An 8,260-nucleotide genomic window follows, 5' to 3' on the forward strand; every position below is an offset into this window, starting at 1 on the left:
CAATGGCATATGGAACACCCTGTCTCCCTGCAAAGGGCTTAATTTCCCCATTAATTTCCCCAGCAGAAAGGCAGTGTTCTCTCCCTAGGCCATATCTTTTATCTCTAGAAATCAAAGGACATGATTTTGGAAGCTAACATAGTTAGACCTCTTAAAAGCCACTATAACAGAGTGACATGGGGAAAATGAGAACACACAGGGAATTCAAAAGCACCAGCATAAGCGTCTGTAGCTTTGCTGAGCCCTTGTGGAAACCGGATTGCCCTACCATCAGGGATTCAATAAACTCAAGCCATCTGGCTTATGTATCCTCCCCAACCCCCATATTCGTATGATTAAGACATTGTAAAAGAAAAATAGGTTTAAAAAGTATAAAAACCATGTACTTTATAGAGTCAGACCCGGGTCAGACCCTGACTCCCTGCCCACCGGCTCCCTCTCACCCTGGACAGCTCCCTCAACCTTGCTGCGCCTCAGTTTCCTCACTTGTGGGCCAACTGCCCCAAAGGAAGAAACCCGTAAAGTACCTTGGACAGCACCTGGTGCACAAAGGTGCTGGCAAAAAGTTTCCATAGGGAACAGGCTGGACTCTGGTTCCACTTGAGTAATTCCGCCCTCCCGGCCCCAGGCCCCTGCTTTCTCTGCCGCCCCCTGTTGTAGTTCACCGCGGTAGTCTGTAGCAGAGGAGCAATCGGGGGGTTGGCTCTCAGTCTGGTGTTGATGCCACAGTATAAGGTCATTTTTTCTAAACCACTACTAATCAGAATGTATTTATTAATTAGGGGGGAAATGGCACCTAGAGACTAAATCATACCAACTAAGAGACCAGGAAACCCCCCCCCCCGGGCTCTATTCAAGAGCTACTAATTACTCGTCGGTGCCACCTGCTCGCGTGCCCCATCCCAGCGCGGTGCTCCGAGCCTGCGCCCGGCGGGACGCGGGGACCATGCAGTCCTTGCACGGCCGCCCGCAACCACAAGGTGGCGCGCGCCTCTCTTCTTTCGGAAAAGCTCACCAAGTGTCTCTGAAACCCAGCCTGCCTCAACTCAGATGGAAGTGCATTTATCCTAAAAATCTGCCCCTTACTATTAAAACGGCGAGGATAAACAACAGCACAAAGGAGACTCTGCTGAAGGATGACGGTAACCGGCGAAGGGCAGGCGCACCGGAGAGACGCCGCAGAGCTGGCGGGGGCCGCGGGGGGCCGCGGGGGGCTACGGGGGGCTGCAGAGGCTGAGGGGGCTGCGGGGGGCCGAGGGGGGCCACGGAGGATGCGGGGGCTGCAGTGGGCCGCGGGAGGCTACGGGGGGCTGCAGAGGCTGCGGGGGCTGCGGACCCACCTTCCTGGCCTTGCCCGGTCGCGCAGCTCCCTCTGCGATCACGTTCATAACTCCAGAACGGCCTCCCCAGGCTCTCTGCTCCTGATTAAAGGTCTGCGCCTTGACTAAACTTTAACATTCTGAACAGGTGAGTGTAGTTCTCATCTGCTTTTCCGTAACAGGAAGGGCATTTCGCATTTCCTCGTGTTCTCTGCCGACGTGGGGCTGCTTCAGGTGTGATGTACCGGCGTGGCCGCGCCGGCCTGAGAGGGGCCGGGAAGCGCCCAGGCCCCCGCGGAGTGGTCCTGGCCACCCTCAGGGCCGCAGCCCCGCGCAGCCTTCTCCCAGTCCTTCCCATCACTTGGCATCCAAACACCTGTGGAAGGCAGATGCGGCATTCCAAATACCCCTCAGTAACTCAGAAATCTCAGTTTGCGAGCAGGAAAATATTTTGATTGCCTAAAGTAATTAGAAGCCCTGCACTTAAATTGCCTATCATCACCTTTCTATTAAATCTTGAGGAATGTGGTACAGACACAGCTCAATAATTGGAACGTGGACTTGAGGGTGGGGGAGGGTGGGCTGCAGAGGACTCCCCGTGAACGAATGAGCAGGGCTTAGCTCGGTGTCGGTGTCGGTGTCGGTGGTGGAGTCGGGCTAGGAGGGGAGAGACATTCTCCTTAGAAAGTGGTACCGCAGTGGTGGCAGTGAGGAGCCCTAGACCCGCACAGGCAGCGCAGGGCCCTGTCTGCTGGAAGGGGGGACGCAGAGAGTCCAGGAGGGAGACCCTCCTGCCCGGGGCAACCGGCAGATGCCACTGGGAAGGCCTGGACTCCTGCTCGAGTAGGGACTGCGGAAGGGTATGGTGGTGACAGTTCTTATTTTAAACACATTGCTCTACTTTTAAGGTGGAAGAAAGATGTGGAAGGATCTCAGGGAGACCAGTGTTTTGCTAGTGGGACTGTTTAGAATAGGAGAAGTGTGAGTAGAGCCGATGGACGGAGGGTTCAGGAGAAAGAAGATGAGGGGACGTCCTGTGGGAGGGCCGGAGGCTCCATGGCAGCAGGGCTGGGCTCTGGCAGCAGGATGGGGAGCAGGTGGGAGAAGGCCTCTGAGTGGCTGGGTGGGCAAGGAGGACTTTGTTAGAGAAGGGCAAGAAGTGGGCTCTCGGCAAGAGAGCAGCAGAGACATTGGCAGCAGGAGACTTGGAGGGGCCCCATTCCCTGTGACCCTACTGTGAGCTCTGGGGTCAGGCTGGTCTGGACCACAGTGCCAGCCCCACCACTTCTCAGCTCTCTGCACTTCAACTATCAAATCTCTCTGAAGACTCAGTTTCCCCATCCATATAAGGGGACTGCCCTCGCCGGATCAGCCTGAGAACCACATGAGCTTCTGTGCACTGACAGAGCGAGACGGACAGTGGTGATGACCCTGCGACATCTGTGTCTCTCCACTGCCTCCTACAAGGCTGAAAATCACTCTAGGGCAGAGGTCAAGAGGTCACGCCCTTTATTTTTCTGTCTTCCTAGAATGCAATCCAATGCCCTGCCCGCCACACAGGGAGCCCCCACTGAAGTCTCTTCCCCTCCAGGCTGGGAGCCTCCAGCCCCCCACTTTACCCACCTGTCTGTCTGTAGCACACAGGTGACGCTACTTCTCTGCACTAAGTCACCAGACAAAAGGACAACAGCTTCTTGAGCGGGCACTCCGTTTCCATTCTGCAGGGGCAAAAGCACATTATTATTCATGTCTGAGGTCACGCAGTCTATTTCTGCTGGTTATAAGTCCCTAAGAATTAAAAAGGGAGGGGTGAGGAGGAATATGACTGACGAAATTTCTTTAGGTTGAGTGTTCTTAAGGCCGTTGCCACCCTCTGAGTGACTGAGGTTTGGTAGGGTGAACAGGTTAACTCCCTAGGCCGGAGGGAGGGACAACTGGCCTGCACCCTCCACGCTCAGGGGCTTCAGGGGCTCCCTCCAGCCGAGAGGCAGAGTGGTGGCCGGCTGCTACAGCCCAGTGCAGGAACGATGGAAGCTGCAGGCACACCTTCCAAAGCTCTGGTTGCCAGCTTCGTCAGCCCTGGCCATCCCCCATTCCTCCCTCCAAAAACAACCTTTTTAAGCAATTAACATACAGTGGAAAGCCCCAGCAGCTCCTTGTCCTTCCCGCTCCTCCTCGGCTCCCTCAGGTGCAGTGCACACCTGCAGCTACCATGCCCCCTCCAAATGCAGGCTCAGGTAGGAGGAAATCAGGAACGTGGGAGAGTGAGCTGCCGTCACCCTCCTCAGATAACCCCGCACTGGGCAATACAGCCTCTGCAAGTAGGGCAGCATTTATAGGGATCTAATTTTCCCCTCCAGAATCACAAAATGCTCCGGTCCTTCCTACCGCTCCACTCCCCTCTGACCAGCAGAGGGCAGACTGCAGTTAGGCACAGGCCCAGATCCCCACAGGACAGCCGGGTCCTGGCTCCTCCTGGGAGCTGGTCCAGACTCACCAGCTCAGCCCCGGCCTGCAGGATTCCTTTCTCATCTGTAATAGAAAGGGGCGGGCACACCAGAAGCTGTCTGGACTCAGGTCAGGTCCCCGAGTGAATCATTCCCCCATTTTCATTTATTAGGTTTGAGAACTGCTGCCTTGAAGAGTCACGTGGGGAGGGCATTCCTGCGTCCTGCTCCTGAAGGCTGATTCTAGGGGTTGGGGCCACGAGTCTGCATCTTATGCCAACTCTGGGCACATTTCCGAAGCAGGTGGTGCGTGGCCACACTCTGAGCAGATAAAGCCTTAAGCAGCTGCTCAGATCAGGGCAGTCCCCAAGCAGGACCTTCCGTTTTGCTCTATGCCCAGGACCGAAGCAGGCAGATGGGATTAGGCCCACATGCCCTGTCCCCACAGTGCTACAGGCCATCAATATGTGGTGGCTGGCACACCTGAAGTGACACAGCTTCTCCCAGCCATGTGGACAGACACCCAGGCTGGGATGAAGGAGAATCCTCCCTGGTCTGTGCAGGACGGCCACCACCCAGCCTGGCCTGACCCCTCCAGATGCCGTTCTCTTCTGCTGGCCTTCTCATTTCCAGCCACTGGTTTCCTTATTTAACCCCTTTGATGTGCCTCCCTCCTCCTCGCTGCTCAGAAAAAGTGCCCTGGATTTAGAAGCAGCTAAGCTCTCTGGTCCACAAGATCCTTGTTTGTTGTTGTTCTTGGTGCTAAGCGCCCTGAGGTGGAGACAGCTTCTCAGGGAGAGTGGGCAGGAGTTGGACACGCACAGCCATGGTGAGGCGCAGTCTCGTTCCAGAACTGATAAATGTGCATTTTAGAGTTGGAAAATTTTTCTCTCTTCTTATAACTGAGTGTTATTGTATCCATTCAACCCAAATTCCTTCCACACCTGCTGCACCAAGAACCTTGCACCTGCGGCAATGGGTGGGGGCAGGTGGGAAGAGGGTAATAAAGAGATGGGGTCTCACTCTTGCTCAGGCTGGTCTGGAACTCCTAAACTCAAGCAATCCACCTGCCTCGACCTCCCAGAGTGTTAGGATTATAGGTGTGATAGCCAGGCAGGTGGCAGGTGCCTTTAATACCAGCTACTTGGGAGGCTAAGGCAGGAGGATCATTTGAATCTAAGAATTTGAGGTTGCTGTGAGCTGTGATAATGACATAGCACTCTACCGAGGGTGACAAAGTAAGATTCTATCTCAAAAAAAAAAAAAGTAAAGAATAAAGAAATGCATTAGCAAATCAGAGAGCTGGAGATTGTCTCTGGGGCTACTAACAAATGAGTGGGTCACAGGGTAGAGGCACACCTGGAGAGGCCAGTTTTGGAATGAGTGGTCAAGAAGAATTTTCTAAGGAGAGGTCTCAGGCTGAGCTCAGGATGAAGGGAAGGCCCAGGGGAAGAGCAGCCTCATCTGGAGGACTGACTTGTTCTAACAGGTGCCTGACAGCTCAGCACATGGCCGCAGAACTTTCCCTCGGGGTTAAGTCCGTGTTTGTTGGGCATCCTTCTCCACCGGCCACTGTCAGTTCCTCAGGAGGAAGTGGTGAACAAGGGGGCCTGGTTCCCGCCCTTGTGAAGTTCATAACCTGGTACAATTTAAAAGATAGAGTTCTGCTGAGTCGCATGTCTAAGTTTACCAGGTGTCTTCATCATGGAAAATCTGTTCTGGATTTTGAATTAGAGGAGCATTGATGGGGAGGGCTTTGTGACAAGAGATACCAAAACCCAAGAGGAAAAATCAGCCGTGAAAGTCCTGGGCAGCTGAATACAGCACCTAGAGGCTCAGATTAAATATCCAGCCACCATCATTTACCCATCTTTGGGGAAAAAAGCTTCCTGTAGCTCTTCTAGTATTTCCCTTATACTATCCCTGTATTTTGTGTCGTAGATGGAAAAAGAACTGAAAATGCAGAATCAGAGCTCATTTCTTCATCACTGAACTCAGCCCATTCCCTCCATCTTCATTTTTGGTGCTGTCCCCTGGGGTTGGGCTCTTTGTGCTAATGGTCCCCACCACACACTTTCCAGACCTTGGCAGCTGTGCACAGAGAAAGAAATATTTGTATTTTAAACTCTTAGTCGCCTTTCAGAGAGGTTCTCACTGAAGGCCAATGGTGGGAACGAAAAATGGTGCTGAACCACAGGAGAGGTTTGCCCCTCACGGGAAGAACTTGCTTCTACTACAGCACAGATTCAGAACTGGTAGATACTTGCAACATGTAGCAAAACACAGAGTTTGAACAACATGCTCTCAGACCCCTGAGTTTCAGAGAGTTCCCTTTGCATCTGAAGGTCTAATGAAGGAAGAAGAGAAAGCTCAGAGAGACGGCAGGAGTGGACCGGCATGCTCCCAAGGGCACGCGAAGAATGCACAGGTGCATTGGAGTCCTGGGCCTTGCCGCTAGAGGTTCTGATCAGAGGTGGGTGAGGCTAGGAAAGAAATCTATACTTAACGAAGCTCCTTTGTAGATTCTGAGCTTCCCTGGAGTGTGTGAGCCCTTCCACTAGGGGGGAGACTGGTCACAATCTCCTGACTGGCCTCTGCTCCGCCCAGGTCTCCATCCCCTCCCTCTCTACACGAGGTCTCAGGTTCATCTTTTTGCTCCACCTTCTTTAGCCCCTAGAGGCCTGTGGCTGAAACCAGAGTCAGTCCCAGCCCCAGTGCCAGGTGGAGCAATTGACTTGGGCCTTTCAGCAAGGGCTTTGGGTTACCAGACATCCAGCTGGTGGCTGTTCTCACCAGGGAAACGGAAGCCAGATCTCTCTCACGGGGCATCAACTCCACGCGTCCCATTATGCAGGGCGGAAGGGGATCCGCCTCACCTCCTGGCACCTTCACTGCACACAACTCCCCGAAGGCTCCATAAAGCCTTTTCATTAATGTCTCAATACCTCTCAGAACAGCCTGCATGACTGTTAGGAAGAGGAAGAGCAGCCTCCCTCTCCTTCCACCTCGTGGGCGGCTGCCCCCATTCTCTGTTCTCAGGAGCAACTTAACAGCCCGCCCCCCAAACTCCCATCCACGCAGACCTCAGTCCATTTGTTGGCCCTTCTCTCTTTATGCAGAAACCCAGGGTTATTATAGGATTCTGTGCTAGTGACTGAAATAGTCTATATCTTCATAAAAAGAAACCTTGTATTTTTGTCTCTGCAATACACCTGCATAATTTAAAACGCTAAAAGCCTCTAGGATGCCCCTAACAACAGCCTGAAGAGCAGTTTCCTTCTGCCTCCCTCCCTACATGCGAACACTTCCCATTCTTGACGTGGTTTTAGAAAAATGCCTAATGAGGGAAGAGGGTGAAAACCTACCTGACAAAAACAGAAGCACTGGTATCCCCTTAATCTTTTGAAACTTAAAACATGTTTTAAAGTTTTTAAAAAGGAAAAAAGTATATACTGCTTTTCCAATTTGGGACCCTATCTATCAGCTTTCTATTACAGAAGATGAGAATATGGCATTTTTACACACATTCACCGTCCTCACGATCCACACAGAATTTCCCTTCTTTCTCAATATTTGTATTTCTGTCAAACTGACACTGTAATGGTGTTTAGGACTGCACAGAGCTGTTCAGTGTTGAGCCTTCTAAGTGCCCTGTGAGTTTCTCTCCAACATTTTGTTCTCAGAGTCGGTAACTTCCTCTTTCCGTTCGCTAAGCTATTGTACGGAGGCGTCATCAAATGTTCCCACCTTCTTTCTTCACAGAACTATGAAACCTCTTTTTCTTTTGCTAAAATAATCTATCGAAGGATTTGTGATCTTTTCTTTATCCCTAGTATTTAAAAACTGTTTGACGATGTGTCCTAGGTTGGTCTTTGTTACTCATTTTCTGGGCTTGCCTTACATTTTCCCCCCCTCTAGTTTAGAGATGCATGTCTTTCAGTTCTGAGAGATTTTCTTGCAAGATTTCCCCTCAGGTTTTCTGTCTATCTCCACATATCCACATACACTGACGCCCACCATTTGATGCTGAAAATCTCGTATTTTCTGCCCCTTCTCTCGTCATCTCTTTGTCTTTCTTCTGCTTTCTGCGAGATTTGCTTTATCTTCCAGATCTTCACTGAGACATTTTAAAAATATGGCTGTCGTATTTTTAAAAGCTCATAATCATCTATCTCTATAGCAGTCCTCTCCAAGTTTCTGAGTAAAATATCTCTCTGGCAATATTGATAATAGGCAATAATCTTTTTCCAAAAGTTTTTTGTTTCCTGCACTATCTCTGTTGCTTTTTTCCCCTTGATTAGAATATAAAGGATTTTTATTTTTTAATTTTATTTATTTTTTGAGACAGTCTCACTCTGTCACCCTCAGTAGAGTGCTGTGGCATCACAGCTCACAGCGATCTCAAACTTTTGGGCTCAAGTGATTCTCTTACCTCAGCCTCCCAAGTAGCTGGGACATAGGTACTTACCATAATGTCCAGCTATTTTTTAGAGA

This window comes from Otolemur garnettii, unplaced genomic scaffold (genome assembly GCF_000181295.1).
Source record: "Otolemur garnettii isolate 467f Iridium unplaced genomic scaffold, OtoGar3 scaffold00054, whole genome shotgun sequence".
NCBI lineage: Eukaryota > Metazoa > Chordata > Mammalia > Primates > Galagidae > Otolemur > Otolemur garnettii.